Raw genomic sequence first — 26,682 nt, forward strand, 5'->3', positions numbered from 1 at the left:
GAAATGGATTCCCGACGTCCAGGGTCGAACCTGTGGAAGAAAAGTGCACCACAGCCTACCTGCAGCAGAGCCAGAAGATGGCTGCAGCACCACGAGGAGCAGAACCTAAAATCAAAAATGGCCACGGCCATACCACGAGGGGCAGCATTGGAGGAGCATCATGCGACACCAAGCAACCAATCGGATTTGAAGGCTCCCTTAAAGAAGACCGGTAACCAAAGAAATTTAAAGGGGAAGTTTCAACTATTTGAGTACAAGGACTTTAAAGGTAACGATGCAATAAAAGGATGCAAGTATGAAAATGTATGCAATGTAACCATGAATTGTGACGCTGGTTTAACTAATATGACTGATGAGATGAATACAGGTGTCAGTAAGGTTAAGAACAAGTTTATTATGCTTAACAATAATGATAGAGAATGTGAAATGCCTAATGTAACCATATCTGTTGAAACTAGGACACCCAAAAGTGATGCAACTGATAGAATGCACAATGCAGGCTCGACTATGTGATCAGATCCAAGGTGTCATGTATACTGGGAGGACACTGCCAAAGGACAGTGGGTCCTACAGGACCATGTTGATGCCAATGGAATCTCCCTGTGAGAGACCCCCAGGTCCAGCAAGCTACCTGACCATGTAGCCTGGACCTTTGGAACGAATATGATGCCCCTTGCAGCACACATACACAGCCAGTGGGAGCAGACCCACTACAGGGACAGTGGTCAATGGGCAGCCCAGCCACCACCAATGGCAACCTGCTCCATACCAGCCCTACAACCCCTGGCCATCAGGGCCAACACCAGGAGTGTGAGGCCAATACCCTCCAGCTTCCCTGGCCAACCCTGTGATGACCTGACCCTCATCCCAATTGGTGGACAAGGAACCCACCCAGTCTTGTGGCCCAGACCACCACCCCACAACTACCCACATCACAGTGTATACACAACATCCACTGCTGCCGTGGCTACCCCCGCTGAAGGATCCCACAACAGTGACACCCACTTGGTCTGTGTTAGGGAAGAGAAACGTACGAGGCCAGCCTCAAGCACAGGGATCACACTTGGCAACCACACAACCCTCACCACAACCTCCTATAGCCACCACTGATCACCTCCCCTGGTCATGACAATAAGGATATGAAAAATGCTTAGGGGGGAGTGTTGTTGTGTATGCATGCCTGTTTACTGTGTGATGTCTGTAACACTGTTATGCAACACTGAACGTACCCTTACACTGTACACACCTTACCTGTACACCAGAGGGTGCTGCTGCTGGAGACCTAAGGCAACCCAGTATAAAAAGGAGCTCGCAGCTTGTGGTCCTCACTCGGGAGCTGCAAATAAAGGACTACAGGTCTACACAGTTTAAGTATCATACCCTGCCTCATGGAGTCATTACTAAAGGTGCCTACATACATTACACAATTAACCTGTCTTTAATCCTTTGCAGGCTCTTTGTGTCCTCCTGACAGCTTACTTTCCCACATGGATTTGTATCATCAGCAAACTTGGATATATTGTACTTGATCCCTTCAACTAAGTCATTAATATAGATTTTAAATAGCTGAGGCCCAAGCACTGATCCTTACGGCACCCCATTAGTTACAGCCTGACAACCGGAAAATGACCCATTTACCCCTACTCTCTGTTTTCTGTCTGTTAACCAATCCTCTATCCATGTTAATATATTACCCCCAACCCCATGAGCCCTTATCTTGCATAGCAATATTTTATGTGGCACCTTATCGAATGCCTTTTGGAAATCTAAATATACTACATCCACTGGTTCCCCCTTATCTACCCTGCTAGTTTCATCCGCAAAAATCTCTAATAAATTTGTTAAACATGATTTCCCTTTCATAAAACCCTGTTGACCTTGCCCAATCATATTATGATTTTCTACATGCCCTGATACCACTTTCTTAATAATGGATTCCAGCATTTTCCCGACGACTGATATCAGGCTAACTGGCCTATAGCTCCCTATTTTCTCTTACCCTCCTTTCTTCAATAGCAGGGTTACATTTACTACCTTCCAATCCACTGGGACCATTCCAGAATCTAAGGAACTTTCCAACCAATGCATCCATTATCTCTGCAGCCACCTCTTTTAGAACCCTGGGATGTAGGCCGTCAGGTCCAGGGGATTTGTCAGCTTTTAATCCCATTAGTTTCTCTAGTACTTTTTCTGATCTGGTATTAATTACTTTAAGTTCCTCACTCTTATAACCCCTTGGTTTCCCACTATTTTTGGTATGCTTTTTGTGTCTTCCACTGTGAAGACAGACACAAAATATTTGTTTAGAGTCTCTGTTATTTCCTTATTCCCCATCAGGAAGACTGAGGTCCTTTTTCCTCCCCCGAGGGGACAGAAAGACCTCCAGGCAACACTATTGTCACTAGTGGAAAGGAGTTGCAGAAAAAGCTTAGCTCCCAGGACATGGCTGCAATGCAGAAAAAAGTTCAATGACCGCACCAGTTTTTTTCAAGGTATGAATCTTATCTCTTACCTCAGTTACTCTCTCCTCACATCTACACCACCTGCAGCCTCACTACTCACAATACTCCCCTCCCCTACTACCCTTCACTCTCCAACAATCACTGCACTCCACCTCCTTCTCCTCCTGCTCACACACTCTGCACTTCTGACTCGCAATGCTATTGCAAACCTCACAATGCTGCCACTAATACACTGCCTTCATTCTTGCAGGAGAAGGTCACGAACAACATGCAGCAGGAGAGCACAAATGGAAGAGGCCGAGCCCGCCTGTACATCTTCTCCCCTCTGGAACAACAAGGGCGGGGGAAGAGTCATAGCCTCTGCCACAGTACCGGAATGGCTCTCATCAAATGACATCCTTTGTGACTGTGACAAAGGTAAACTATCCTTCCTCGTCCTTCTCAACCTGTCTGCAGCCTTTGACACGGTTGAGCACTCCATCCTCCTACAATGCCTTTCCACCATCATTCAGCTGGGTGGGACTGCACTCGTCTGGTTCCATTCTTATCGATCTAATCATAGCCAGAAAACTACCAGGATTGGATTCACTTCCTACTCCCGCATTATTACCTCTGGTGTCCTCCAAAGATCGATCTTTGGCGACCTCCTATATCGACATGCTGCCCCTTGGCGACATCATCCGAAAACACAGTGTCAGTTTTTACACATATGCCGACGACACCCAGTTCTACCTCACCACTTCTCTCGACCCCTTCAGTCTCTAAATTGTCAGACTGCTTGTCTGACATCAAGTACTGGATGAGCAGAAATTTTCTCCAATTAAATATTGGGAAGTTCAAAGCCACTGTCTTTGGTCCCTGCCACAAACTGCATTCCCTAGCCACTGACTTCATCCCTCTCCCCAACTTCTGTCTGAGGCTGAACCAGACTGTGCGCAAACTTGGTGTCATATTTGACCCAGAAATGAGATTCCAATCACATATTCGCAGCATAACTAAGACCGCCTATTTGCACCTCCGTAACATCACTGTCTATGCCCCTGCCTCAGCTCATCTTCTGCTAAAACCCTCATCCATATCTTTGTTACCTCTAGGCTTGACTAATCCAATGCACCCTGGCTGGCCTCCCACATTCTACCCTCTGTAAACTTTAGGTGATCCAAAACTCAGCTACCCATGTCCTAAGTCGCACCAAGTCCCGCTCCCCCATCAGTCCTGTCCTCGCTGACTTACGTTGGCTCCCTCGAAGCAACACCTCGATTTTAACATTTTCAACCTTATTTTCAAATCCCTCCGTGGTCTCGCCCCTCCCTATCTCTGTAATCTCCTCCAGCCCCACAACCCCCCAAAATATCTGCACTCCTCTAATTCTGCCCTCTTGAGCATCCTTGATTACAATCGCTCAACCATCAGTGGGCGTGCCTTCAGCTGCCTAGGCCCTAAGCTCTGGAATTCCCTCCCTAAACCTCTCCACTCTTCTACCTCTTTCCTCCTTTAAGACACTCCTTAAAATCTACCAAGCTTTTGGTCGCCTGCGCTAATTTCTCCTTATGTGGCTCAGTGTCAATTTTTTTTCTCACAACACTGCTGGGACGTTTCACTACAGTATAGGTGCTATATAAATACAAATTATTGTTGTGGTGAGTGGCAATGCTGGAGGACATGTCGCGCAGGGTTTCTTCACATCTAACCCTCTTTTTCCCTTCACTCTTCTATCTCACCCTGTACACTCTGCATTACCAACTGCTGCTGCATTCAGTAGCCACTCATCTCCTTTCACATTAAAAGCTAACCCGTTTCTTAGCAATGGCTCCAAGAGAGAGACCCCTGCTGTCCTCTCTCAAGATGATATCGTGCCTGTTTTCCCACTCCACCAGTGCCCTTGTTAGTGCCACACAGCCAACTAAACCAGATTGCCCCAGCTCACACTGAAATGCTGCAGGGGCAGAAATTGCCCTCCGCCTGAAACAGGGCGCACCTAATGGTGTTCAGGTGCTCCACGCGCCCCAATGCATGGGGCAGACTGTCGGGTGATTTTCAACTCTTTGGCTTATGTTTCCGGTCGGATGTGCAGTCGGGTCGGAGTGGTCGATGCTCCAAGTCATCAGCGCCGCGCTGATGATGTCACCGCGCTGGCGCGTCACAACGTCCCTCCCCTTCAGTTAAAGGGGAGGCCCGCTGCGAACACTGCAGCCACTTTAGTGGCAAACACTGGGCAACCAGGGAGGATTTCAACTGGGCAAGTTGCCTGGCACCCAAGAGGGAGTGCCAGGCTGCCTGTTGGCGGCCCGGCTCAACCCATGGGCATAATTATCAGCTCGAGAGCCAGCCCAACCAACACGAGAGTACACCAGCTGATCGGGAGATAAAGACAGCGCGAGTCAGCCGGAGCAGCGACAGCCAGCCTACCCAGTGCCAACTGACCTGGGAAGATAAGAAGTAAAAAGATTGAAAGTGTGACATCACAGGAAAGTAGGGAAGTGATTGGTTGGTCTGTATTTATTCTCTCTTTCTTGGGCATCGGTTTAAATTAAGAGCTGGCATTAAAAATCGAAACTTTCAAAACGTGAAAACTTAATTAATTAAATAAGTGTTATGGCAAGTGGTTGACCCCATTGAGGTCCACGGTGACCATATCTACATTAAGTGTCTGCAGCTCAAGGAACTTTGGCTCCGAGTTGATGAGCTGGAGTCCGAGCTGCAGACACTGCAATATATCAGGGAGGGGGAGAGATATATGGTCGCTGTGTTCCAGGAGGCAGTCACATCCCTTAGGTTAATTAATTCAAATTTGATCCGTGGTCATGGACAGGTGGGTGTGACTATGAGTGAGGCAGGTATGGGGACCCAGGATGTAGCATTGGAGGAGCCTCAGCCCTTGCTCTTATCCGACAGGTATGAGATTCTTGCCCCCTGTTTGGACAAAAGCAGGGAGGATGAGCAAACTGACCACAGCACCGATGTACAGGAGGCCATTCAAGTGGGGGGAGTAAAAATAAATGTTGTAGTGGTATGGAACAGTATAGTTAGGGGGATAGATACTGTTCTCTGCAGCTGAGAGCATGAGTCCCGAAGGCTGTGCTGCCAGGGTTAAGGACATCTCCTCAGGGCTGCAGAGGAATTTGGAATGGGAGGGGGAAGATCCAGTTGTCATGGTCCATGTAGGTACCAACGACATAAGTAGGACTAACAGAAAGGTTCTGCTGAGGGATTATGAGCAGCTAGGGGCCAAACTAAAAAGCAGAACCACAAAGGTAATAATCTCTGGATTACTACCTGAGCCACAAGCAAATTTGCATAGGGTAAATCAGATCAGAGATGAATGCATGGCTCAAAGATTGATGTGGGAGAAATAGGTTTCAATGGGGCACTGGCACCAGTACTGGAATAGGAAGGATCTGTTGCATTGGGATAGACTTCACTTGAACCAGGCTGGGGTCAGAGCCTTGGCAAATTGAATAATTAGGGCTGTATATAGGGCTGTAAACTAAATAGTGGGGGGGGGCGGGGGGGCAGCGGGCAGTGATCTGATGAGAGGAAATATAAGAAGAGAAAGGAGAAGACAAAAGTGCCGGGTATCGATGGGGATAATGATAACCAGAGTGTGACAGGAAGGGACAGAGCGTATACACATAAGACAAAATTCAAAGCTCTATATCTGAATTCACGAAGCATTCATAACAAGATAGGTGAGTTGACGGCACAAGTGGAAATAAATGGGTGTGATCTGATTGCCATTACAGAGACCTGATTGCAAGGTGACCAAGGATGGGCACTGAATATTCAGGGGTATTTGCCATTTCGTAAGGATAGGAAGAAAGGAAAAGGAAATGGGGTAGCTCTGTTAATAAGGGATAAGATCAGTGCGGTAGTGAGAAATGATATTGGTTCAGAAGATCAAGATGTAGAATTAGTTTGGGTGGAGATAGGAAATAATAAGGGTAGAAAGTCACTGGTGGGAGTGGTCTACAGGCCCCAAACAGTAGCCACACTGTAGGACAGAGTATAAATCAAGAAATAATAGAGGCTTGAAAGAAAGGTACGGCAATAATCATGTGTGATTTTAATCTTCATATTGATTGGACAAATCAAATTGGCAAAGGTAGCCTGGAGGAACAGTTCATAGAGTATATGTGGCATAGTTTCTTGGAACAATACCTTGTGGAAACAACCAGGGAGCAGACTATTTTAGATCTGGTAATGTGTAACGAGTCTGGATTAATTAATGATCTCGTAGTGAAGGATCCTCGGGAAGAATGATCATAGCATGGTAGAATTTCAAACTCAGTTTGAGGGTGAGAAAGCTAGTTCTCAAACTAGTGTCCTGAACTTAAATAAATGTAATTATAAAGGGTATGAAGACAGAGTTGGTTAAAGTGGACTAGGAAAATATATTAAAGGGTAAGACTGTAGAAAAGCAGTGACAAACATTTAGGGAGATCCTTCATAACTCTCAGCAAAGATATATTCCAGTGAGAAAGAAAGACTCGAAGAGAAGGATGAACCATTAAATAAGGAAGTAAAGGATGGTATCAAATTGAAAACAAAGGCATACGATGTTGCGAAGAACAGTGGAAGGCCAGAGGATTGGGAAATGTTTAGAAACCAGCAAAGGACGACTAAGAAAATGATAAAGAGAGAAAAGATAGCTTACGAGAGTAAACTAGCAAGAAACATAAAACAGACAGTAAGAGCTTCTACAGTATATAAAAAGGAAGCGAATAACTAAAGTAAACGTTGGTCCCTTGGAAGATGAGATTGGAGAATGAATAATGGGAAACAGAGAAATAGAGGAAACTTTGAACAAATACTTTGTATCGGCCTTCACGGTAGAAGACACTAAAAGTATCCCAATAATTGATCATCAAGGGGCTATTGGTGGTGGGGGGGAGGATTTAAAACAATTACTATCACTAGAGAAAAAGTACTAGGCAAACTAATGGGACTAAAGGTGGACAAGTTCCCTGGACCTGATTAGCTTGCATCCTAGAGTCTTAAAAGTGGTGGCTGCTGAGCTAGTGGATGCATTGGTTGTAATCTACCAAAATTCCCTGGATTCTGGAGAGGTCCCAGCGGACTGGAAAACCACAAATGTAACGCCCCTATGTAAGAAAGGAGGGAACCAGAAAGCAGGAACCTATAGACCAGTTAGCCTAACATCTGTCATTGGGAAAATGTTGGAGTCCATCATTAAGGAAGTAGTAGCAGGACATTTAGAAAATCATAATGCAGTCAAGCAGAGTCAGCATGGTTTTTTGAAAGGGAAATCATGTTTGACAAATTTGCTGGAGTTCTTTGAGGATGTAACAAGCAGGTGGATAAAGGGGAATCAGTAGATGTCGTGTATTTGGATTTCCAGAAAGCATTTGATAAGGTGCCACATAAAAGGTTATTGCACAAGATAAGAGCTCATGGGGTTAGGGTAATATATTAGCGTGGATAAAGGATTGGTTAATTAACAGAAAGCAGAGAGTTGGGATAAATGGGTAATTTTCAGGTTGGCAAACTGTAACTAGTGGGGTGCCACAGGAATCAGTGCTGGGGCCTCAACTATTTACAATTTATATTAATGACTTGGATGAAAGGACTGAGTGTAATGTAGCCAAATTTTCTGATGATATAAAGATAGGTGGGAAAGCAAGTTGTGAGGAGGTCACAAAGAATCTACGAAAGGATATAGATAGGCTCAGTGAGTGGGCAAAAATTTGACAGATGGAGTAATATGCAGGAAAATGTGAGGTTATCCACTTTGGTAGGAAAAATAAAAACGCAAATTATTATTTAAACGGGGAGAGAGTACAAAATGCTGCAGTACAGAGGGATCTGGGGATCCTTGTGCATGAAACGCAAAAGGTTAGTGGGCAGGTACAGCAAGTAATCAGGAAGGCAAATGGAATGTTGGCCTTTATTGCAAGGGGGAAAGAATATAAAAGTAGGGAAGTCCTGCTACAACTGTACAGGATATTGGTGAGACTACACCTGGAGTACTGCATACAGTTTTGGTCTCCTTATTTTAGGAAGGATATACTTGCACTGGAAGCAGTGCAGGTGCTTGGGATGGATGGAGCGCATGACAGTGCATCCTCAAGAGCATCGCCCTCCTCCAAGGTGCCTTTTTTAGGCATTTCTTAATACTGAGAAGGAACTAGAGGAAAGAAAAAAGGGACAAGATTTAGGATGGCACTGAGAAGCTGGACATTACCAGGTGACAGTCTTCAGAATGCAGTTTGAATTTGTGAAGCTTGTTGAATATTTGCTGAGGTGAATAAAGGATTACGAGCAATATGCGGACAACCTGCTCAGGTAATACCCCAGCCTCACCTTACCCAATGCTCACTGCTTTCCCTGGTATTAGCTGTTGGCTTGTCCTGCAGAGAGGGTGAGTGTTAGTGAGAGGCTGTTGAAAAGTGGAGATGTGTGGGGCTTGTGCAGATAGTGCATGGGCTGAGAGCTGGAGAAGAAGTGAGATGGAATGAGGACGGGGAGGTATAAAGCCAAGTGTGTGGAATGTCAAGTAAGGAAGGAGTTAGGTGAGGAGTTAGTGATTGCACAAGTGCTTGGATGTGAGTGAGACTGCTGTTAACACGTGATGTGAAGAGAGCAAAGGAAGAGATATCTGTGTTTGGAATGATAAAGCGAAGTAGTGCAGTGTGTCCTTGTGATTGTATACTGAAGGATGTGGGGGAAGGGAACTGTTGAGAGTGGTGGAGGAGGGGCTGCCAGAAATGTTGACAGATGTTGTTGAGAGATACAAACAAAGGCGGAGAGATGAAGAACTGTACTCACTCTCGTTGCTCTTGTGAGGTCATTGAACCTGTTTCTGCTTTGAGCTCGGGTACTGGGGGTGATGTTGCTGGCACTGACACTCTCAGCCACCTCTGTCCAGGCCTGCTGGATAGTCGCCTTGGTGTGCCCCTGTGGGTGCTGGAAAACAGTAGCCCACTCTTTGCCATAATCTCCTCTACCAGAATCTCTAGGGAGGCAGCAGAAAATCTAGGAACAGCCCTCCAACTCATTTATAGGAGTTGAATTCTATCCAGCACTGCTGCAATGAAAGCTCAAAGCAGGGAATGCAACCTTGCTCAAGATATGCATTTCCACTTTAAATAGGCCTCGGGAGGGCCGCCAGAACTTGCACCATGACAATGAGCAAGCTGTCTGTTTCCCGATGGGCAACCCATTAAACATATTAAAATAATGCCAGGCTTCATGCTGGGGATGTCAGGGCATTGCCACTCAATATCCCCCCAACCCCCACCGCCCGAATCCCCCCCACCCGCAATCCTGCCCGTCCAGTTCCTGCCCCAAGTTAAAATCGGGGTTCAAATTTCTGTACTTTCATTTAAAATTCTATATTCTGTGTCAGTATGGTTTGACATTTGACATTGGTCATCCCTTGAGTATGTTTTTGGAGGACATAATGATTGATTTCTGAATCAGATGCATAATTAACATTTATTTTATTCATTCTCAGGATGTGAGCATCACCGGCAATTTATTGTCCATCCTTAGTCGGCCTTGGGAAGGTGATGGCTCAGACTACACAAAAACGGTCATGGATTGATTCCTTCTGTAAAAAGTTATTTTGCAGAGATCTAATTTCATAATGATAGATCTTTTGTAGAAATGAATTTTAAGACTAATCAGATCACACTACTATAATTGAAATTAAAAGTCTGGAATAGGCTCACATGAATTATTTTACTCTAGGTTCTAATGCTATCCTTATTTTCAAATCCCTCCATGGCCCCGCCCCGCCCTATCTCTGTAATCTCCTCCAGCCCCACAACCCCCCCGAGATGTCTGCGCTCCTCTAATTCTGCCCTCCTGAGCATCCCTGATTATAATCGCTCCACCATTGGTGGCCATGCCTTCTGTTGCCTAGGTCCAAAGCTCTGGAACACGCTGCCAAAACCTCTCCGCCTCTCTACCTTTCTTTCCTCCTTCAAGACACTCCTTAAACCATAACCCTTTGTCACCTGTGCTAATTTCTACATATGTGGCTTGGTGTCAAATTTTTTTATCGCACAATATTCTTGTGAAGAGACATCTCCCTATGTTAAAGGTGCTATATAAATACAAGCTGTTGTTGTTGGTGAAGTGCTGTTGAACTATCACTCCTGTCTCATCAAATTCTATACCCCAATGTATTGAATTAAAAATTCTTGGAAACTCTTGCAACCTTTTCCAACCCTATGTCCATAGGAACATAGGAATGGTAGTAGATCATTTAACCGCACGAGCCTGTTCCGTCATTCAGTTAGTTCATGGCAGATCTGCACTTTTTCCAACTCTGGCCTTGTGTATGTTTCTCACCCCAGCCTCGGTGGTTAAGCTTCAGTCACCACACACCAGCACTCCAAAAATCCTTTCCCAAAGCCCTTTGCTTTGCCGCATCTCTCCTTGCTTTCAAAAGCCTCCAAAAAATCTCATCAACCTTGTCATGTATCCAAACATGTTTACTGCTTGTACTATTACATATGATGTGCCACCAGAGGGCACTACTATGGGAAACTTGTACACCAGCTGTATGGTCACTAAGGTGTGCCACCAGAGGGCACTGCAGTGGGAGACTTGTAGGTTACCTGTACAGTTGTGCCAGGCCTAGTATAAAAGGCAGGCCACCATGTGTGATCCTCACTCTGGAGTTACATTAAATGGACTAAGGTCACTACAGTTCAAGTACAATACATTGCCTCATTGAGTCATTATCAGAGCATCTAAAGACATAACAATTCGCGACGAGATTACGGACTTTCACGTGAAAATGACTAACCTTCTATGGCCTCGTCAGGGACTTGCTGGCACCAATGAAGACAGCGACCAAGACGTATGAGGATCTTGTAACGCTGATCCAAGAACAACTCAAGCCCAAAGAGAGCATCCTCACAGCTAGACACTGGTTTTACACCTACTGGCGGCCCAAAGGCCAGGAAATCGCAAAATATGCTGCAGACCTCAGGAGGCTGGCAGCACCGTGTGATTTCGGCGACCACCTCACCGAAGTGCTGCGGGATATCTTTGTCATCAGAATCGGCCACGAGGGCTTTCTTCACAGACTACTATCTGCGGATACCACAGTCACACTACAGAAGGCCATCACCGTGAGCCAGGCATTCATGACCTCGACCTGCGGCTCTAGATAGATGACTCATCCTCAGGACTCAAACCCGGCAAGTACTGTACACAGAATGACGCCTTTTAGCGACTGGACTGTAGAACGTAAATCTCCTCAGGGGAGAGAGAACAGGCCCCCAAGTCCCTTAACTCAGAGTCCACCAAGGGGTCTAATCGAGTAGCACCATGCTGGTGTTGCAGAGGGAATCACAGGGTTTACCAGTGCCATTTTAAGGATTATGTGTGTAAAGGCTGCAGCACAAAGGGCCACCTCCAGCGATTGTGTAAGAGAAATATGACTCACTGTATTGATGAAGCGTCTGCAGATGGCCATGAATCCAGCGTGGATTATGAAGCGATAGTCAGAGAGGCAGCTCAGCCCCACACTGAATGTTTACCTGCACCACAGAATGTTCCCCGTTGAGGATGGAAGTCGAGTTAAATGGCGCTCCAGTCTTCATGGAAGTGAACACGGGGGCGAGCCAGTCAGTAATGAATCAAAAAGCTTTGAGAGGCTGTGGGACAATCAAGCTGAACGACCCAAGTTGGTCCTGGTTCAGGCAAAGCTGCGCACCTACACCAATGAGCTTATCCCAGACATTGGTAGTGCGGATATAAAGGTACTCCATGAAGACGTGGTGCACAAGTTACCCCTGTGGATTGTTGCAGGTGATGGACCAACGCTACTCAGAAGAAGTTGGATGGAGAAGATCCATTGGAGCTGGGAAGATTTCATCCCTTCAGCGGTAGACGTCGCCCGCGCTCAGAGGCAAAACAAGCCGTCACCTGAGGTTGGATCCGGCACCAGAGAGCAGACCAGCACAGCACCCGAGGCACAGACCATTCAGCATGACTGCGTGGAAATGATCCAGCTGAGACGACCTGAACGCACCTCCCGGGCTCCAGTGGCAGGATTCCGGAGGAAGAAAATCTGATCCAAAGGCGACTTCCCAGCTTCGGTGGCAGAACCCAGGGAGAAGAGGATCACCACAGTCGACATCATGGATGGAAGAAAGATGGCGCCCAAACCACGAGGTGAAGCGCTGAAGAAAAAGATGGCGGTGACCAGACCGTGAGGTGCAGTGCTGAGGGAGCGATACGTGGTACCAAGTGAAGAAGAGGATTGGGCTAAAGATAGCAAGGCTCTCTTAAAGGAGGCCAGGAACCACCACATTTAAAGGGACAGGTCCACATTCTCAATCAATATAACAGCAACTGTGAGTTAAATGTAAAGCTTACAATTAATGATCAGAGTTTTATACATGTAATAAGCAAAGAAAAGTCGTGCGATTGCGATCGGAGCTACAGTTTATCTACAATGAGTAATGAAACATTGTGCGATTAATGCAGCGGGCAAGCACCCATTGGGAGCACACAGGTTCAGCGAGCTACCCAATGTAGTAGCCTGTGTCCCTGGGACCAGAGTGATGCACCACGGAGTGTGGCCACAAGCAGCTAACATAGACAAGCTGCGGAGTAAGCGATCTCAGGAGGGCAACGGCACCGGAATCGATACCCTGCCCCTGATCGGCTCCACCTCTCAGGCACCCGATGGCACCAACCGCCATGAGCCTGAAAGAGCAAACTGCGCTAAGGTGCAGCCCCCAGACCCTATAGGCACCAAGGCCACACCCGGGAACAAAGGGTCACCCGCAATGGTTCTCCCAAATGGGACTGGGACCAGCCAGGATCTCAAACCAAATAACGCCCAGGCAAGCGAGTCAGCAGTTCCCTGCGCACTGCCAGACAACTGCTCCTCAGGGAGCAGCAGCGACTCGGGGCATAAGGAAAGGACAGGGAGGTCACAGGCATCTGTGAACCTGCCCGATGCTGGGAGCAACAGCAAAGGCCCTGAGAGCAGGCAACTTGAGCCAACCGGGTTTCCACTGCCAGCACTAGGCACCGCGCCACCACCAGACTGCCTGGACACCATCCAGCAGTTCTGGTACTAGTTTGTCCTCACACCAGTACTGATTCCAAGTATGTATCAAGTATGCACCTCACCAGTCAAATGTACTTGCCTCACAACTGTACCACAATTGTAATGATGTAAATACAATTTTTTTTTTCTGGATTTGAATGTATATGAATGTAATGAGCCACCGGCATAATCTATATGTGGGGAGGAGAGAATGGAGTGGTCATGGATGCACAAACAGAAACCACCAGCACCTCTACCGCCAACGAAACACCACCGACTCACCCAAGATGGAAACGACCCTCCAAGGGTCAACCAGATAGAGCTAAGCCCAGAGCACAGTAAATGTATGAAGGCAATTTGCACTAAGGACTTGGGGGAGAGTGGTGTCATGTATCCAGACATATTTACTGTTGTACTATTACATATGATATGCCACCAGAGGGCACTACTATGGGAAACTTGTACACCAGCTGTATGGTCACTGAGGTGTGCCATCAGAGGGCACTGCAGTGGGAGACTTGTAGGTTACCTTTACAGGTGGGCCAGGCCTGATCCTCACTCTGGAGTTACATTAAATGGACTAAGGTCACTGCAGTTCAAGTACAATACATTGCCTCATTATCAGAGAATCTAAAGACATAACAAACCTGACCTCTGATCACTGCATCTAACTCTACTCCTGGGCAGTGTCCAGTTTCTTTTGTAAAGCACCATGACAACTGTGAATTCCAAAGTGTGCCCAATCAACCTACTCTTTCTTAAGGCCTTGCCTCCCCTGACTGCCTACACGTGCCTTTCTTTCACCTGTTCTTGTACTTTCCTACATTACCGTGACTATACTTAAAAACAAGTACCTCATTGGCTGTAAAGTGCTTTGACTTGTCCGGTGGTCGTGAAAGACACTATATAATTGCAGGTCTTTTTTACTTTCTTTTCTCAGGTATACCTGAGGTTTGGGATCACAATTTATGCTGTTTTTCCAGGGTTTTCTCAGCTCTTTTGCCAGAATTATGGTAGACACGAGAACCTCCATGGCAATTCATCCCCAAAGAGTCAGAGGCAGGATAGAGATAACAATCAAAGTGCAAGAGCACTGTGCAAAGAAAGTAAAAGAATAGAAGGTGCAGCAAAGAAGTTAGAAAGTGGGAGAGAAACAGAGGGGTCGAAATTCAGGCCCGCCAGAAAGCGGGCGCACCTAACTCTTTTTTGAAGTTTTTACCGTTGGGTGCGATGAGGCAAGCCTCCGACCGATTTTCTCCTCTTTGAAGTTTTTTTCGCATCGGACCGGAAGCCGGTCATAATAGGGGCAGAAGTGCAGCGGTAAGTACTGGTGAGGGGCGGAAGTGGGGGTGGGAAGGAGTCTCCGCCACTGTCACTCAGCGGCAGACCAGGGGTGACGTCAGTGCGCGTGTGGTCATCATGCCTCTCCCTTCATTTAAACGGGAGAGAAGCAACGAAGGGTCATCGGCCTGAGACATTAACTCTGTTTCTCTCTCCACAGATGCTGCCTGAGTATTTCCAGCATTTTCTATTTTTATTACTATGGTACATCATCTAATTTAAACTTACCTGCCTCTCATAATCCACACTAAGTTAATCACCAGTTGTTTGAAAAGAATGTTGAGATGATTTGAGAGTTCGAGGTACTGATTCAGCACTCATCTGACTCTCATGCTGACCAAAAATAAAATTTTATGTAAGTATATGTTGACCTTCTAGAAACATAGAAACATAGAAACATAGAAAATAGGTGCGGGTGCAGGCCATTCAGCCCTTCTAGCCTGCACCGCCATTCAATGAGTTCAGGGCTGAACATGAAACTTCAGTACCCCCTTCCTGCTTTCTCGCCATAACCCTTGATCCCCCGAGTAGTACACTTCTACATTTTCCATGCTGCAAATACTGTGAGGCCTCACTGAAGAAAGAATAATTCCATCTACCGCCAGTATAAATAATGAATTATTATTCAAGGCATTAACATAATGTATTTTATGGATCAGCTATGGTCAACTCAGTGGCTCATGCTGAATTCATAATGTTGAAATTGATCTGGAATTGCATATGCAGTTGTGCCTCAAAAGTAATTGTGTGAAAATCTCCAAATTTCATGACAAAAGCTCCCTAAATGTCTGACACATAATGTTATAATTCGTACTCAATGCTTCAATGCACACGGTAAAGTGTCAGCTTTAGTTGCTGATGAAGTATACAATTATATTTTGAGGATTATTGTTAATGACTGACTGTATACTTGAGAGGATGCCAATTGTCATTCTCTCTGCCTCACTTGATCGCACTGTCATTTCTGGGTCAATAGGTTATAGGTTCATGCCTGACTCCGGGACTTTGGCACATTAACTAGTCTGACAAAATATTGAGTAAATGTTGCATCATCCTTTAGAGGAGCGGCTAAAGCAAAGCTTCACTTGCCTGTCCCCGATGTTCAGAATCCGTGGCACTATTTCAAGAAATGTTGGGGTTTCTCCTGGTAAATAGTGTATACCCACTCTTTACTTTTGGAGACCAGGGGGTGAATTTCCATAGGATTACATAGGAGTACATAGGCTATACGGCACAGAAACAGGCCGTTTGGCCCAACCAGTCCATGCTGGCGTTTATGCTCCACTCGAGGCTCCCTCCTGTCTTTCCTCATCTAAATCTATCTTCATAACCCTCTATTCCTTTCTCCCTCATGCGCCTATCAAGCCTCCCCTTAAATGAATCTATACTATTCACCTCAACCATTCCCTGTGGTAGCGATTTCCACATTCTCACCACTCGCTAGGTAAAGACGTTTTCTCTGAATTCCCTTTATTCCGTGGGGGTTTTCCTGGGCATTTGTTGTAACTTTGGCAGAAAAGCCACAGAAACCCTGGAAAAATGACGTAAACAGTGTTCAAACTCAAGAGGCACAGAATCTAAAAGCCAAGAGGTAAAGATGAGTCAATACAAATAATGTTAATAAGAACATAAGAACATAAGAATTAGGAACAGGAGTAGGCCATCTAGCCGCTCGAGCCTGCTCCGCTATTCAACAAGATCATGGCTGATCTGGCCGTGGACTCAGCTCCACTTACCCGCCCTCTCCCCGTAACCCTTATTTCCCTTATTGGTTAAAAAAATTCCCTTATTGGTTACCTCAGTTAAAGTACTGAGTACAATATTGAACCAAACATTATACAAATAATTTTGAGGCTTTATAGGGGGTTCGACCCAGATTCACTAAGATGCTGCCTGGTATGAGGAAATACAAATATGACGAAAGATTTGAAATATTAGGGGGCCGAAATTGCCCCCTTTTTTAAGGGCCATTACCACCTCTAATGGGGTGGTAAGATGTTTCCGCCTGAAGGCAAGTGGAGGGTGGGACACATCAACACTTGCCCCGGGTTTCCGCCGTGCTCCGACTTTCTGCCCCGCCCGGCGCTCCGACCCATTGTTGGCCATGCGCCGACTCCTTACCACCTGGCGGTGACCCCTTTTCCGCCCCGTGGGGGAAATTGCCCCGTGGGAGCGTGGCCTCCGCCAGTCGGTGCCACTGATAGCATCGCGCGGGGGAAGCTGCCAGTGACTGGGCAGTGCGGTCACCCTTAAAGGGGAGGGTGTACCGCCACGACCGCCATTTTCTTTTAATTGTCGGCCGACTCTGCAATTAGCCGACAATGGCAGGGTACCCAGGTTCAATCGGGCCGCCAACAGACAGCCCATCACCCCCTCTTGGGTGTCGGGCCGCTGGGCCAGCCGAACTCCTCCCTGGTGGCGCAACGGAGGCGTCACTAGGCCTCGCAGCACCCCTCCCCTTTAAGTGAAGGATAGGGACGTGCTCAGCGCAGCACTAAATGACACTGCTCGCTTTCCACCCCCGCTCTCAAATCTCTTCCACCCCTCTGCTGCCCCCATCACCGCCCCGTTCATTTTTGTACATAAAAGGGCTGAAGTTCCCTCCAATCTCCACCCCATCTGACCTGGCGGTAATTCAATATTTAATTCGAATTACCTACCCCAAACGGGGTGGAGAGCAATTTCCAGCCCTGGGTCTTTTTCATGAAAAAATGCAGATTATTGAGCAATATAATAGAAGTGATTAAAATTCTGAAAGGATGGGACAAGATAGATAGAAGCAGACTGTTTCTGGTAGTTGAGGGGGGTCAAGAACGAGAGGCCATAGATAAAAGATTAAATGTAGAAGCGTTAAAACACAGGGCAGGAGAAACCTCTTCACACAGAGAGTTGTGAATGTGAGCCTGTGGAATTCACTTCCAGTGTTAGTGATTGAAGCAGAAATAATGTCAACATCCATGATTAGATTGAACAGGTGGATGAAGAAAGAGTTGATGGGATATGGTAAATACGATCAAAACTATTTGCTTGCATGGAGAGTAAATCTTTCTGTGTTGTAACCTCTATTTCTTCTTCGAGTCCATGTGATTGCAGATTGAGGGAAGCCATTAACTATCAACCCCATGAGTGCATTTGAAGATAGCACCTTTGAACATTGAGGGTGTCGAGGGAATGGGGGAGGATGGTATCAGAGGCCTTGACTGGGTTCAGGGCAAATGCATCCTTCTCACGTTGTTCCTTTTTATGCACTCACTCACTGCCCCACAGGCATAGATCCATACACGCAGTCTATTTGGATGTCACAAGGCCCAAATTGAAAAGAAGGTTGCTATTGGAACATCACAGTTGTGATCACAATTGTTTCAAGCAGTCTGTACAATGTGAGGGTAAGTAGGGGGATGTCCACTACCCAATACATGATGGCATCTTGTCACTGCTGGATATCATGGATCCACTGCCAACTCCAGGGACATTGGTAGCAAAGTCCCCAGTAGCAACTGCATTGGAAAATCTCCCTTGAATGCTCGGACTGCTGATCTTAAGGCCTTGGGCTCCAACTTACAAGAGGCTCTGTTGTGCAGCACCAGACCACATAGCTGCCCAGAGGTCTGCCCCTTGTAGATCAGTGGGCATGCTGCTACAATACCCAGCAGCAGGGCATGGCTGCATTGGGCATCTGTGAGGTATCTGCCTCAGAGTGATGCCACAGAACAGTCACCTCCAAATGACAGAAGGTCATCTCAAACCCAAGAGGCTCCCACTCAGAGGCACAGTCAACCATCTCACATACCGCAGCCATATGTGAGAGCACCAAATCAACAGAAGGCAGTGTGGTAAACCTCACTAAGCACACATGCGCAGAAAATTTGGAGGGGGGTAAAATTGGTTGCAGTTTATTTCAACTATTTCCAGAGAGTTATCTTGGGATGGTATAGCAGGAATAGGATCAATCTGTGGTTGTTTAATTAGTATAGAGAACATTTTTGGGGAAGGTACATTGCTCACTGAATAGTGAAAATATGGAGAGGACTGTAATACATTGGGTGAATGGGGCAATTCAATGAAGGATTCACCCATGAGAGTCTGCGTCGTGGCTCGAGCTATCTGCACAGGATCCTTGGCTTCATCTTGCTTACCTCCTAGCTGCAGGTCAGTGTCTTGCTCCCCCACCTGTTCTTTGTGGTTGGCAAAAATGTTCAGCATTTAGCACACAGCAATGATCTTGGAGACCTTGATGTGGCTGTGTTGTAAGATCCTCCCAGATATGTCCAGGCATCGGAAGCACTGCTTCAATTGTGTGTTCAGTGATGATCTCAATGTCTGCATGGGCCTTGTTGTATCTGCACTCTTTTGAGCCAGGAGTCAAGAGACCAGCTGTGGTCACTTTGGAGCTAAGTTTCTGCTCTCTTTGCAGCTTGAATAATTCTTATATCATGGACTGTCTTAAAATAAAGGCATAATGGCTGGCGTTTGAGAAGCAGGCATTCACTTACATGATGATCACAAATGACTCACACATTGGAGAAGTGGCAGCCCAAAGTGTTTAGATCAGCAAAGGCGTTATATGCATGAGATCATATGGTCACATGGTGCAGTGAATGACCGAGGAGCATCAATGATCCGGGGTGGGGAGCGGCGATCCTGGGGGCAGGGGAGGGCGATCCTGGAATGGGGGAGCAATCCTGGGTTCGGGAGGAAATCCTGGGATAGGGAGTGATGATCCTGGGGGCAGGGGAGTGGCAATCCTGGGATAAGGGAGGCAATCCTGGGATGGGGGGAAATCCTGCGATAGGGAGCGGTGATCCTGGGATGGGGGGTGGGGGGCGATCTTGGGTTGGGGGGTTGCGATCCTGGGGGCAGGGGAGCAGCGATCCTGGGCTGGTGGGGTGGGGGGGTCGATCCTGGGATGGGGGGGGGGGGGTGATCCTGGGGGCAGGGGAGCAGCGATCCTGGGCTGGGGGGGGGGGGCGATCCTGGGTCGGGGGGGGGTTGCGATCCTGGGAGCAGGGAAGCAGCGATCCTGGGCTGGGGAGGGAGAGGGGGGCGATCCTGCTGGGATGTTGGCGATCCAGGAGGGGAGAAGCAGGTTTGCGTGGTGGACCGGGCCACAAGAAGTGCTGAAAGGGCACTGACTTCTTTCATGCAGCTGCCCGTGCCTCCCTTTAGCTGTCGGGTTTCCCTAGGCCCGGGAAACACAGCTGGTCACAGTTAAACAAGAAAGACAGATATCATTATAATATTTAAATGACCAACCTACCACCTGGGAGCGGGTTGGTTGCTCGCAGACCCCGCCCCCCCCCCCGGCCCTGCTCCCCTCCCCAGCCCGTCCCACCTCCGTTACAAAGTGGGTAGGTTCGAGGCGGGGTGGGTTCGGGTTTGAGATTTTTTTACATTTTGAGAGCCCACCTGCCCCAATCCCACCCATTTTGGGGGGGGTTAACTGATTAACTCATTTGCTATCTCCACACGTTCTGACTGACCTGCCGAGTGTCTCCATCATTTTCTGTTTTTGCTTCTGATCTCCAGCATCCACAGTAATTTGCTTTCAGAATTTACAGCTCTGTCATTGCCCCTTGAGTGAAGTGCAATCTGCAAAGACAGTTTTTCTCAGACACTCCCAGGTAGCTGCATTTCTGTCTCTGGATATGGCTCCATATGTGACTGCAGGTGCAGGACATCTATGTCAGATCCAGTCTTCCTCCATCCACAAATAACAAAAATAATGGAATGACTATAATGCACATTACAGCAAATACTAAATTCTGAACCAAAACATAGAAAAATAATCTGGCAAAACAACATTTTTCCATGGGATCCAAGGGAAAGTGCCAAGTTGGATCCAAAATTGGCTCAGAGGCAGGGAGCAAAGGGTAATGGTCGACGGGTGTTTTTGTGACTGGAAGGCTGTTTCCAGTGGGGTTCCACAGGGCTCAGTATTGTGACCCTTGATTTTTGTGGTACAGATACGACCTCCCAAATCTGGAGTTCCAAAATCCGGAATGTTCTGAAATCCGGATATCACGTAGATCGGTGGAGGGATCATCCGAAATCCGTAAAAATGTTCCGAAATCGGACATTTTTTCCACAACAGCAAATGATCCCACTGCCCCGCAACACACACACCAAAAAAAATTGCAAAAAACAAAAAATTTAAAAAATCACAACACATTCACAAGACACTTAATTATCGAATCGCTGCAAAAAAATTAAAAAGTAAAATCTTTAACTTACCTTTTTTGCAGGTCTTCATACCTACCGCTGTTTCAAGGGCTGCAACGCAGGTTTTTCCCGGGCATTTTTTTTCTTACTATCTACGGGACACAGCTGAGCCAAATAGGTTTGCGGATGCGGGACCTCGGATTTCGTCTCCAAAATCCGGAAATACCCGAATCTCGGCCCAGGCGTTTCCAGATTCGGGAAGTCGGAACTAAGTTCCGAAATTAGGAAATGCCCAAATTCGGAATGGCATCGGTCCCGAGCGAGGTTTCCGGATTTGGGAGGTCGTACCTGTATATATCAATGATTTAGACTTCAATATAGGGAGTATGATTAAGAAGTTTGCAGATGATACAAAAATTGGCCGTGTGGTTGATAATGAAGAAGAAAACTGTAGACTGCAGGAAGTTATCAATAGGCTGGTCAGGTGGCCAGAAAAGTGGCAACTTGAATTCAATCCGGAGAAGTGTGAGGTAATGCAGTTATGCAGGGCTAAAAAGGCAAGGGAATACACAATAAATGGTAGGATACTGAGAAGTGTAGAGGATCAGAGCAACCTTGGAGTGCATGTCCATAGATCCCTGAAGGTAGCAGGACAGATAGATAAGGTGCTTAAGAAGGAAACTTAACACAATCACAAACACTAAGGAGGTGGTACAATGGGACTAAAGGCAGATAAATCCTCTGGACCTGATGGCTTGAAACATAGAAACATAGAAAATAGTCGCAGGAGAAGGCCATTCGGCCCTTCGAGCCTACACTACCATTCAATAAGATCATGGCTGATTATTCCCGCATTACCCCTTTCCTGCTTTCTCTCCAGACCCCTTGATCCCCTTAGCCGTAAGGGCCATATCTAACTCCCTCTTGAATACATCCAATGAACTGGCACCAACAACTCTCTGCGGCAAGGAATTCCACATGTTAACAACTCTCTGAGTGAAGAAGTTTCTCCTCATCTCAGTCCTAAATGGCCTACCCCTTATCCTAAGACTGTGTCCCCTGGTTCTGGACTTCCCCAACATCGGGAACAATGTACCCGCATCTAACCTGTCCCGTCCCATCAGAATCTTGCATGTTTCTATGAGGTCCCCTCTCATCCTTCTAAACTCCAATGCATAAAGGCCCAGTTGATCCAGTCTCTCCTCATATGTCAGTCCAGCCATCCTGGGAATCAGTCTGGTGAAACTTCGCTGCACTCCCTCAATAGCAAGAATGTCCTTCCTCAGATTAGAACACCAAAACTGAACACAATATTCCAGGTGAGGCCTCACCAAGGCCCTGTACAACTGCAGTAAGACATCCCTGCTCCTATATGCAAATCTCCTAGCTATGAAGGCCAACATACCATTTGCCTTCTTCACCGCCTGCTGTACCTGTATGCCGACTTTCAATGACTAATGAACTATGACACCCAGGTTTCGTTGCACCTCCCCTTTTCCTAATCTGCCACCATTCAGATAATATTCTGTCTTTGCGTTTTTGCCCCCAAAGTTGATAACCTCACATTTATCCACATTATACTGCATCTGCCATGCATTTGCCCACTCACCTAACCTGTCTAAGTTCACCCTGCAGTCTCTTAACGTCCCCCTCACAGCTCACGCCACCCAGTTTAGTGTCATCTGTAAACTCAATTCCTTCATCCAAATCACTGATGTATATTGGAAAGAGCTGGGATCCCAGCACTGAGCCCTGCGGCACTCCACTAGTCACTGCCTGCCATTCTGAAAAGGACCCGTTTATTCCAACTCTCTGCTTCCTGTCTGCCAACCAGTTCTCTATCCACGTCAGTATATTACCCACAATACCATGTGCATTGAATTTGCAACCCAATCTCTTGTGTGGGACCTTGTCAAAAGCCTTTTGAAAGTCCAAATACACCACATCCACTGATTCTCCCTTGTCCACTCTACTAGTTACATCCTCAAAAAATTCTAGAAGATTTCTCAAGCATGATTTCCCCTTCATAAATCCATGCCGATCCAGTAACTGCTTTCCAAATGCGCTGCAAATTCATCCTTAATAATTGATTCCAACATTTTCTCCACCACTGATGTCAGGCTAACCGGTCTATAATTACCCGCTCTCTCTCTCCCTGTCTTTTTAAAAAGTGGTGTTACATTATCTACCCTCCAGTCCATAGGAACTGATCCAGAGTCGATAGACTGTTGGAAAATGATCATCAATGCATCCACTATTTCTAGGGCCACTTCCTTAAGTACTCTGGGATGCAGACTAGCAGGCCCCGGGATTTATCGGCCTTCAATGCCATCAATTTCCCTAACATAATTTCCCGCCTAATAAGGATATCCTTTAGTTCCTCCTTCTCACTAGACCCTCGGTCCCCGAGTACTTTCGGAAGGTTATTTGTGTCTTCCTTCGTGAAGACAGAACCAAAGTATTTGTTCAATTGGTCTGCCATTTCTTTGTTCCCCATTATAAATTCACCTGAATCCGACTGTAAGGGACCTACATTTGTCTTCACTAATCTTTTTCTCTTCACATATCTATAGAAGCTTTTGCAGTCAGGTTTTAAGTTCCCTTCTTCTTGTACTCTATTTTCCCCCTCTTAATTAAACCCTTTGTCCTCCTCTGCTGAATTCTAAATTTCTCCCAGTCCTCAGGTTTGCTGCTTTTTCTGGCCAATTTATCTGCCTCTTCCTTGGATTTAGCACTATCCTTAATTTCCCTTGTTAGCCACGGTTGAGCCACCTTCCCCATTTTATTTTTACTCCAGACAGGGATGTACAATTGCTGAAGTTCATCCATGTGATCTTTAAGTGTTTGCCATTACGTATCCACCGTCAACCCTTTAAATATCATTTGCCAGTCTATTCGAGCCAATTCATGCCTCAAACCATCAAAGTTACCTTTCCTTAAGTTCAGGACCCTAGTTTCTGAATTAACTGTGTCACTCTCTATCCTAATAAAGAATTCTGCCATGTTATGGTCACTCTTTCCCAAGGGGTCTCACACAACAAGATTGCTAATTAGTCCTTTTTCATTACACATCACCCAGTCTAGGATGGCCAGCTCCCTGATTGGTTCCTCGACATATTGGTCTAGAAAACCATTCCTAATACACTCCAGGAAATCATCCTCCACCGTATTGCTACGAGTTTGGTTCGCCCAATCAATAGGTAGATTAAAGTCACCCATGATAACTGCTGTACCTTTATTGCATGCATCCTTAATTTCTTGTTTGATGCTGGTCCCAATCTTAATACGACTGTTTGGTGGTCTGTACACAACTCCCACAAGCGTTTTCTGCCCCTTGGCATTCCGCAGCTCCACCCATACCGATTCCACATCATCCAAGCTAATGTCCTTTCTTATTATTGCATTAATTTCCTCTTTAACCAGCAATGCCACCCCAACCTTCTTTTCCTTCCTGTCTATCTTTCCTAAATGTTGAATACCCCTGGATGTTGAGTTCCCAGCCTTGTTCACCCTGGAGCCGTGTCTCCGTGATGCCAATTACATCATACCCGTTAACTGCTATCTGCGCAGTTAATTCGTCCACCTTATTCCGAATACTCCTCGCATTGAGGCACAGAGCCATCAGACTTGTCTTTTTAACACACTTTGCCCTTTTAGAATTTTGTTGTAATGTGGCCCTTTTTTCTTTTTGCCATGGGTTTCTCTGCCCTCCACTTTTACTTTTCTTCTTTCTATCGTTTGCTTCTGCCCCCATTCTACTTCCCTCTGTCTCCCTGCATAGGTTCCCATCCCCCTGCCATATCAGTTTAACTCCTCCCCAACAGCACTAGCAAACACTCCCCCTGGGACATTGGTTCCAGTCCTGCCCAGGTGCAGACCGTCTGGTTCGTACTGGTCCCACCTCCCCCAGAACCATTTCCAATGTCCCAGGAATTTGAATCCATCACTTCTGCACCACTCCTCAAGCCACGTATTCATCTGAGCTATCCTGCAATTCCTACTCTGACTAGCACGTGGCACTGGTAGCAATCCTGAGAATATTACTTTTGAGGTCCTACTTTTTAATTTAGCTCCTAGCTCCCTAAATTCGTCTTGTAGGACCTCATCCGTTTTTTACTTATATCGTTGGTACCTATATGCACCATGAAAACTGGCTGTTCATCCTCTCTTTTCAGAATGCCCTGCACCCGCTCCGAGACATCCTTGACCCCTGCACCAGAGAGGCAATCCTAGGGTCTTAAGAGAAGTACCGGCAGTGATTGTGGATAAATTGGGTTGTAATTTACCAAAATTCCCTGGATTCTGGGGTGGTCCCAGCAGATTGGAAAACTTCAAATGTAACGCCCTTATTTAAAAAAGGAGGCAGACAAAAAGACCAGTTAGCCTAACATCTGTGGTTGGGAAAATGTTGGAGGTCATTATTAAAGAAGCAGTAGCAGGACATTTGGAAAAGCAAAATTCGGTCAGAGTCAGCATGGATTTATGAAGGGGAAGTCATGTTTGACAAATTTGCTGGCGTTCTTCAAGGATGTAACAAACAGGGTGGATAAAGGGAACCAGTGGATGAGGTGTATTTGGACTTCCAGAAGGCATTTGACAAGGTGCCACATAAAAGATTACTGCACAAGATAAAAGTTCATGGAGTTGGGAGTAATATATTACCATGGGTAGATTGGCTAACTAACAGAAAACAGAGAGTTGAGATAAATGGTTCATTCTCTGGTTGACAATCAGTAACTAGTCGGGGGCCACAGGGATCAGTGCTAGGACCCAACTATTTACAATCTATATTAACGACTTGAAAGAAGGGACTGAGTGTAACGTAGCCAAGTTTGTTGGTGATACAAAAATGGGAGGAAAAGCAATGTGTGAGGAGGACACAATAAACCTGCAAAAGGACATAAAGAAGCAAAGTGAGTGGGCAAAAATTTGGCAGTTGGAGTATAATTTTGGAAAGTGTTGAGGTCATGCACTTTGGCAGAAAAAAATCAAAGAGCAAGTTATTATTTAAATGGAGAAAGATTGCAAAGTGCCACAGCACAGCGGGACCTGAGGGTACTTGTGCATGAAACGCAAAAGGATAGTATGCAGGTGCAGCAAGTGATCAGGAAGGCCAATGGCATCTTGGCCTTTATTGCAAAGGGAATGGAGTATAAAAGCAGGGAAGTCTTACTACAGCTATATAAGGTATTGGTGAGGTCACACCTGGAATACTGCGTGCAGTTTTGGTTTCCATATTTATGAAAGAATATATTTGCTTTGGAGGCAGTTCAGAGAAGGTTCACTGGGTTGGGTCTGGGGGTAATTTAAAATTCTGACGGGTTTAGACAGATTAGATGCAGGAAGAATGTTCCCAATGTTGAGGAAGTCCAGAACCACAGGTCACAGTCTAAGGATAAGGAGTAAGCCATATAGGACCGAGATGAGGAGAAACTTCTTCACCCAGAGAGTGGTGAACCTGTGGAATTCTCTACCACAGAAAATTGTTGAGGCCAATTCACTAAATATATTCAAAAAGGAGTTAGATGTAGTCCTTGCTACTAGGGGGAATCAAGGGGTATAGCGAGAAAGCAGGAATGGGGTACTGAAGTTGCATGTTCAGCCATGAACTCATTGAATGGCGGTGCAGGCTCGAAGGGCCGAATGGCCTACTCCTGCACCTATTTTCTATGTTTCTATGTT

Source organism: Pristiophorus japonicus, chromosome 15, assembly GCF_044704955.1.
Source record: "Pristiophorus japonicus isolate sPriJap1 chromosome 15, sPriJap1.hap1, whole genome shotgun sequence".
Taxonomy (NCBI): Eukaryota; Metazoa; Chordata; class Chondrichthyes; family Pristiophoridae; genus Pristiophorus; species Pristiophorus japonicus.